Source organism: Pangasianodon hypophthalmus, chromosome 18, assembly GCF_027358585.1.
Source record: "Pangasianodon hypophthalmus isolate fPanHyp1 chromosome 18, fPanHyp1.pri, whole genome shotgun sequence".
NCBI lineage: Eukaryota > Metazoa > Chordata > Actinopteri > Siluriformes > Pangasiidae > Pangasianodon > Pangasianodon hypophthalmus.
This window is the reverse complement of record NC_069727.1, coordinates 20,218,637-20,224,636: the sequence shown is the minus strand read 5'-3', so window position 1 is coordinate 20,224,636 and position 6,000 is coordinate 20,218,637. Positions and strand designations below refer to the sequence as shown.

Genomic DNA, 6,000 nt, shown 5'->3' with positions numbered 1-6,000 from the left:
AAAAAAAAACCCCAGTCTTTTTCTTTCTTTCTTTCTTTCTTTCTTTCTTTGAACCTTTTCAGAAGGTGCACCGTTCCTGGAGGTACTGCAATACCAGGTCGATGCGTGGAGCGGACGGAGCAAGCCCCTCTTCCAGCTCCCTGCTCTAAAAATCCGTTTAATATAGAGTCCTCGAATGGAGGACGTATCAGATATTAAACTGATAAGAACAGATACTACACTTGATCTTAGCCAAAAGGCCGAGAAGCGATAACCTGTTCTTTCCTCTGGCCTGAAGAACACCCCACAGTAAAGCGGTGACTCCAGAATGGTAGCCAGACTCCACCCCCAACAGATACCTGTCAATCTCTTTTGTCAGACACATATACATGTTAGGCAGACTCCACCCCTAACAGATAGCTGTCAATCTTTTTTTTGCCAGACACAGGTACAGCTTTGCTACAGCAAAGCCCACAAAAATAAGTTGAACTCATCAACGTTCCTCTCCACGGAAATCTTTAGTAAAAGGCGAAAGATTTATGCGTGAATGAAGAGAAACCTGAGCTATACGGGGAGTAGGACCAGGCCTCTGAAACACTTCTGGAAGTCTAGAAGACTGGCCTAGGGTGAGGTGGCTTGCGCCGGCCTCGTGCACCTTGATTGCTAAACAGGCAGAGCTGAAGCTATAGGTGTAGGATTTGTTTACATTTAGCAATGGGCTATAGTTTGTATTAAAACCTGTTATGCTCCCTCCTTTCTCACTAAGCACAGATGAAACATTTGCAAATTACATGTTTTTTTTTTTTTTTTTTTTTTTTGTTTTTTTTTAAGTACCATAAGGCACTTTGCTCTTTTTCTTCTGTGGGAGCTATAAAAGATGTCAGGCTGGAGGTGGGGTGCTCAAGTCACCTTACACTGAGCCAGATTACTAGTTCCCAATCACTTATAGAGACAGCCATTACCCACCCACTCAGTCAGTGTTTAAGCCATCCTAGAACTGTCTGTGGGGTTGGAGTGGCTTCCCTTACTTCTTTCTAGCCACTCCTATGGTTCTGGTCTTTGTGGTGGCCCCAAAGAAGGAGCCGATATGAACAATGACTAGCCAGAGATGTGGCTGCCCCTCCCCAAAGAAAAAAAAACCCCAGTCTTTTTCTTTCTTTCTTTCTTTCAACCTTTTCAGAAGGTGCACCGTTCCTGGAGGTACTGCAATACCAGGTCGATGCGTGGAGCGGACGGAGCAAGCCCCTCTTCCAGCTCCCTGCTCTAAAAATCCGTTTAATATAGAGTCCTCGAATGGAGGACGTATCAGATATTAAACTGATAAGAACAGATACTACACTTGATCTTAGCCAAAAGGCCGAGAAGCGATAACCTGTTCTTTCCTCTGGCCTGAAGAACACCCCACAGTAAAGCGGTGACTCCAGAATGGTAGCCAGACTCCACCCCCAACAGATACCTGTCAATCTCTTTTGTCAGACACATATACATGTTAGGCAGACTCCACCCCTAACAGATAGCTGTCAATCTTTTTTTTGCCAGACACAGGTACAGCTTTGCTACAGCAAAGCCCACAAAAATAAGTTGAACTCATCAACGTTCCTCTCCACGGAAATCTTTAGTAAAAGGCGAAAGATTTATGCGTGAATGAAGAGAAACCTGAGCTATACGGGGAGTAGGACCAGGCCTCTGAAACACTTCTGGAAGTCTAGAAGACTGGCCTAGGGTGAGGTGGCTTGCGCCGGCCTCGTGCACCTTGATTGCTAAACAGGCAGAGCTGAAGCTATAGGTGTAGGATTTGTTTACATTTAGCAATGGGCTATAGTTTGTATTAAAACCTGTTATGCTCCCTCCTTTCTCACTAAGCACAGATGAAACATTTGCAAATTACATGTTTTTTTTTTTTTTTTTTTTTTTTTTTTTTTAAGTACCATAAGGCACTTTGCTCTTTTTCTTCTGTGGGAGCTATAAAAGATGTCAGGCTGGAGGTGGGGTGCTCAAGTCACCTTACACTGAGCCAGATTACTAGTTCCCAATCACTTATAGAGACAGCCATTACCCACCCACTCAGTCAGTGTTTAAGCCATCCTAGAACTGTCTGTGGGGTTGGAGTGGCTTCCCTTACTTCTTTCTAGCCACTCCTATGGTTCTGGTCTTTGTGGTGGCCCCAAAGAAGGAGCCGATATGAACAATGACTAGCCAGAGATGTGGCTGCCCCTCCCCAAAGAAAAAAAAACCCCAGTCTTTTTCTTTCTTTCTTTCTTTCTTCTTTCTTTGAACCTTTTCAGAAGGTGCACCGTTCCTGGAGGTACTGCAATACCAGGTCGATGCGTGGAGCGGACGGAGCAAGCCCCTCTTCCAGCTCCCTGCTCTAAAAATCCGTTTAATATAGAGTCCTCGAATGGAGGACGTATCAGATATTAAACTGATAAGAACAGATACTACACTTGATCTTAGCCAAAAGGCCGAGAAGCGATAACCTGTTCTTTCCTCTGGCCTGAAGAACACCCCACAGTAAAGCGGTGACTCCAGAATGGTAGCCAGACTCCACCCCCAACAGATACCTGTCAATCTCTTTTGTCAGACACATATACATGTTAGGCAGACTCCACCCCTAACAGATAGCTGTCAATCTTTTTTTTGCCAGACACAGGTACAGCTTTGCTACAGCAAAGCCCACAAAAATAAGTTGAACTCATCAACGTTCCTCTCCACGGAAATCTTTAGTAAAAGGCGAAAGATTTATGCGTGAATGAAGAGAAACCTGAGCTATACGGGGAGTAGGACCAGGCCTCTGAAACACTTCTGGAAGTCTAGAAGACTGGCCTAGGGTGAGGTGGCTTGCGCCGGCCTCGTGCACCTTGATTGCTAAACAGGCAGAGCTGAAGCTATAGGTGTAGGATTTGTTTACATTTAGCAATGGGCTATAGTTTGTATTAAAACCTGTTATGCTCCCTCCTTTCTCACTAAGCACAGATGAAACATTTGCAAATTACAATTTTTTATTTTTTTTTTATTTTTTTTTTTAAGTTTGCTCTTTTTCTTCTGTGGGAGCTATAAAAGATGTCAGGCTGGAGGTGGGGTGCTCAAGTCACCTTACACTGAGCCAGATTACTAGTTCCCAATCACTTATAGAGACAGCCATTACCCACCCACTCAGTCAGTGTTTAAGCCATCCTAGAACTGTCTGTGGGGTTGGAGTGGCTTCCCTTACTTCTTTCTAGCCACTCCTATGGTTCTGGTCTTTGTGGTGGCCCCAAAGAAGGAGCCGATATGAACAATGACTAGCCAGAGATGTGGCTGCCCCTCCCCAAAGAAAAAAAACCCCAGTCTTTTTCTTTCTTTCTTTCTTTCTTTCTTTCTTTGAACCTTTTCAGAAGGTGCACCGTTCCTGGAGGTACTGCAATACCAGGTCGATGCGTGGAGCGGACGGAGCAAGCCCCTCTTCCAGCTCCCTGCTCTAAAAATCCGTTTAATATAGAGTCCTCGAATGGAGGACGTATCAGATATTAAACTGATAAGAACAGACACTACACTTGATCTTAGCCAAAAGGCCGAGAAGCGATAACCTGTTCTTTCCTCTGGCCTGAAGAACACCCCACAGTAAAGCGGTGACTCCAGAATGGTAGCCAGACTCCACCCCCAACAGATACCTGTCAATCTCTTTTGTCAGACACACATACATGGCAGCCAGACCCCTCCCCCAACAGATAGCTGTCAATCTCTTTTGTCAGACACATATACATGGTAGGCAGACTCCACCCCTAACAGATAGCTGTCAATCTTTTTTGGTCAGACACATATACACGGTAGGCAGACTCCACCCCTAACAGATAGCTGTCAATCTTTTTTTTGCCAGACACAGATACAGCTTTGCTACAGCAAAGCCCACAAAAATAAGTTGAACTCATCAACGTTCCTCTCCACGGAAATCTTTAGTAAAAGGCGAAAGATTTATGCGTGAATGAAGAGAAACCTGAGCTATACGGGGAGTAGGACCAGGCCTCCGAAACACTTCTGGAAGTCTAGAAGACTGGCCTAGGGTGAGGTGGCTTGCGCCGGCCTCGTGCACCTTGATTGCTAAACAGGCAGAGCTGAAGCTATAGGTGTAGGATTTGTTTACATTTAGCAATGGGCTATAGTTTGTATTAAAACCTGTTATGCTCCCTCCTTTCTCACTAAGCACAGATGAAACATTTGCAAATTACAATTTTTTTTTTTTTTTTTATTTTTTTTTTTAAGTTTGCTCTTTTTCTTCTGTGGGAGCTATAAAAGATGTCAGGCTGGAGGTGGGGTGCTCAAGTCACCTTACACTGAGCCAGATTACTAGTTCCCAATCACTTATAGAGACAGCCATTACCCACCCACTCAGTCAGTGTTTAAGCCATCCTAGAACTGTCTGTGGGGTTGGAGTGGCTTCCCTTACTTCTTTCTAGCCACTCCTATGGTTCTGGTCTTTGTGGTGGCCCCAAAGAAGGAGCCGATATGAACAATGACTAGCCAGAGATGTGGCTGCCCCTCCCCAAAGAAAAAAAAACCCCAGTCTTTTTCTTTCTTTCTTTCTTTCTTTCTTTCTTTGAACCTTTTCAGAAGGTGCACCGTTCCTGGAGGTACTGCAATACCAGGTCGATGCGTGGAGCGGACGGAGCAAGCCCCTCTTCCAGCTCCCTGCTCTAAAAATCCGTTTAATATAGAGTCCTCGAATGGAGGACGTATCAGATATTAAACTGATAAGAACAGATACTACACTTGATCTTAGCCAAAAGGCCGAGAAGCGATAACCTGTTCTTTCCTCTGGCCTGAAGAACACCCCACAGTAAAGCGGTGACTCCAGAATGGTAGCCAGACTCCACCCCCAACAGATACCTGTCAATCTCTTTTGTCAGACACACATACATGGCAGCCAGACTCCTCCCCCAACAGATAGCTGTCAATCTCTTTTGGTCAGACACATATACACGGTAGGCAGACTCCACCCCTAACAGATAGCTGTCAATCTTTTTTGGTCAGACACATATACAGCTTTGCTACAGCAAAGCCCACAAAAATAAGTTGAACTCATCAACGTTCCTCTCCACGGAAATCTTTAGTAAAAGGCGAAAGATTTATGCGTGAATGAAGAGAAACCTGAGCTATACGGGGAGTAGGACCAGGCCTCCGAAACACTTCTGGAAGTCTAGAAGACTGGCCTAGGGTGAGGTGGCTTGCGCCGGCCTCGTGCACCTTGATTGCTAAACAGGCAGAGCTGAAGCTATAGGTGTAGGATTTGTTTACATTTAGCAATGGGCTATAGTTTGTATTAAAACCTGTTATGCTCCCTCCTTTCTCACTAAGCACAGATGAAACATTTGCAAATTACAATTTTTTTTTTTTTTTTTATTTTTTTTTTTAAGTTTGCTCTTTTTCTTCTGTGGGAGCTATAAAAGATGTCAGGCTGGAGGTGGGGTGCTCAAGTCACCTTACACTGAGCCAGATTACTAGTTCCCAATCACTTATAGAGACAGCCATTACCCACCCACTCAGTCAGTGTTTAAGCCATCCTAGAACTGTCTGTGGGGTTGGAGTGGCTTCCCTTACTTCTTTCTAGCCACTCCTATGGTTCTGGTCTTTGTGGTGGCCCCAAAGAAGGAGCCGATATGAACAATGACTAGCCAGAGATGTGGCTGCCCCTCCCCAAAGAAAAAAAAACCCCAGTCTTTTTCTTTCTTTCTTTCTTTCTTTCTTTCTTTGAACCTTTTCAGAAGGTGCACCGTTCCTGGAGGTACTGCAATACCAGGTCGATGCGTGGAGCGGACGGAGCAAGCCCCTCTTCCAGCTCCCTGCTCTAAAAATCCGTTTAATATAGAGTCCTCGAATGGAGGACGTATCAGATATTAAACTGATAAGAACAGACACTACACTTGATCTTAGCCAAAAGGCCGAGAAGCGATAACCTGTTCTTTCCTCTGGCCTGAAGAACACCCCACAGTAAAGCGGTGACTCCAGAATGGTAGCCAGACTCCACCCCCAACAGATACCTGTCAA

At 44.9% G+C, this 6,000-nt stretch overlaps 11 non-coding genes across 11 annotated transcripts; all 11 read right to left on the bottom strand.

Moving 5' to 3' along the window:
* Positions 1-60: 60 nt before the first annotated feature.
* Positions 61-251, bottom strand: LOC128321569 (U2 spliceosomal RNA). The gene has a single exon (XR_008305163.1). It is a non-coding gene; the product is annotated as a U2 spliceosomal RNA (small nuclear RNA).
* A 180-nt stretch (positions 252-431) lies between these two features.
* On the bottom strand, positions 432-546 carry LOC128321440 (U5 spliceosomal RNA). Its single transcript, XR_008305035.1, has one exon. It is a non-coding gene; the product is annotated as a U5 spliceosomal RNA (small nuclear RNA).
* A 611-nt stretch (positions 547-1,157) lies between these two features.
* LOC128321558 (U2 spliceosomal RNA) lies at positions 1,158-1,348 on the bottom strand. The gene has a single exon (XR_008305152.1). It is a non-coding gene; the product is annotated as a U2 spliceosomal RNA (small nuclear RNA).
* A 180-nt stretch (positions 1,349-1,528) lies between these two features.
* On the bottom strand, positions 1,529-1,643 carry LOC128321439 (U5 spliceosomal RNA). Its single transcript, XR_008305034.1, has one exon. It is a non-coding gene; the product is annotated as a U5 spliceosomal RNA (small nuclear RNA).
* Positions 1,644-2,262: 619 nt separating this feature from the next.
* LOC128321547 (U2 spliceosomal RNA) lies at positions 2,263-2,453 on the bottom strand. The gene has a single exon (XR_008305141.1). It is a non-coding gene; the product is annotated as a U2 spliceosomal RNA (small nuclear RNA).
* Positions 2,454-2,633: 180 nt separating this feature from the next.
* On the bottom strand, positions 2,634-2,748 carry LOC128321436 (U5 spliceosomal RNA). The gene has a single exon (XR_008305032.1). It is a non-coding gene; the product is annotated as a U5 spliceosomal RNA (small nuclear RNA).
* Positions 2,749-3,351: 603 nt separating this feature from the next.
* Positions 3,352-3,542, bottom strand: LOC128321377 (U2 spliceosomal RNA). Its single transcript, XR_008304977.1, has one exon. It is a non-coding gene; the product is annotated as a U2 spliceosomal RNA (small nuclear RNA).
* A 303-nt stretch (positions 3,543-3,845) lies between these two features.
* Positions 3,846-3,960, bottom strand: LOC128321435 (U5 spliceosomal RNA). Its single transcript, XR_008305031.1, has one exon. It is a non-coding gene; the product is annotated as a U5 spliceosomal RNA (small nuclear RNA).
* Positions 3,961-4,564: 604 nt separating this feature from the next.
* Positions 4,565-4,755, bottom strand: LOC128321535 (U2 spliceosomal RNA). Its single transcript, XR_008305130.1, has one exon. It is a non-coding gene; the product is annotated as a U2 spliceosomal RNA (small nuclear RNA).
* Positions 4,756-4,996: 241 nt separating this feature from the next.
* LOC128321434 (U5 spliceosomal RNA) lies at positions 4,997-5,111 on the bottom strand. The gene has a single exon (XR_008305030.1). It is a non-coding gene; the product is annotated as a U5 spliceosomal RNA (small nuclear RNA).
* Positions 5,112-5,715: 604 nt separating this feature from the next.
* LOC128321376 (U2 spliceosomal RNA) lies at positions 5,716-5,906 on the bottom strand. Its single transcript, XR_008304976.1, has one exon. It is a non-coding gene; the product is annotated as a U2 spliceosomal RNA (small nuclear RNA).
* Positions 5,907-6,000: the final 94 nt, after the last annotated feature.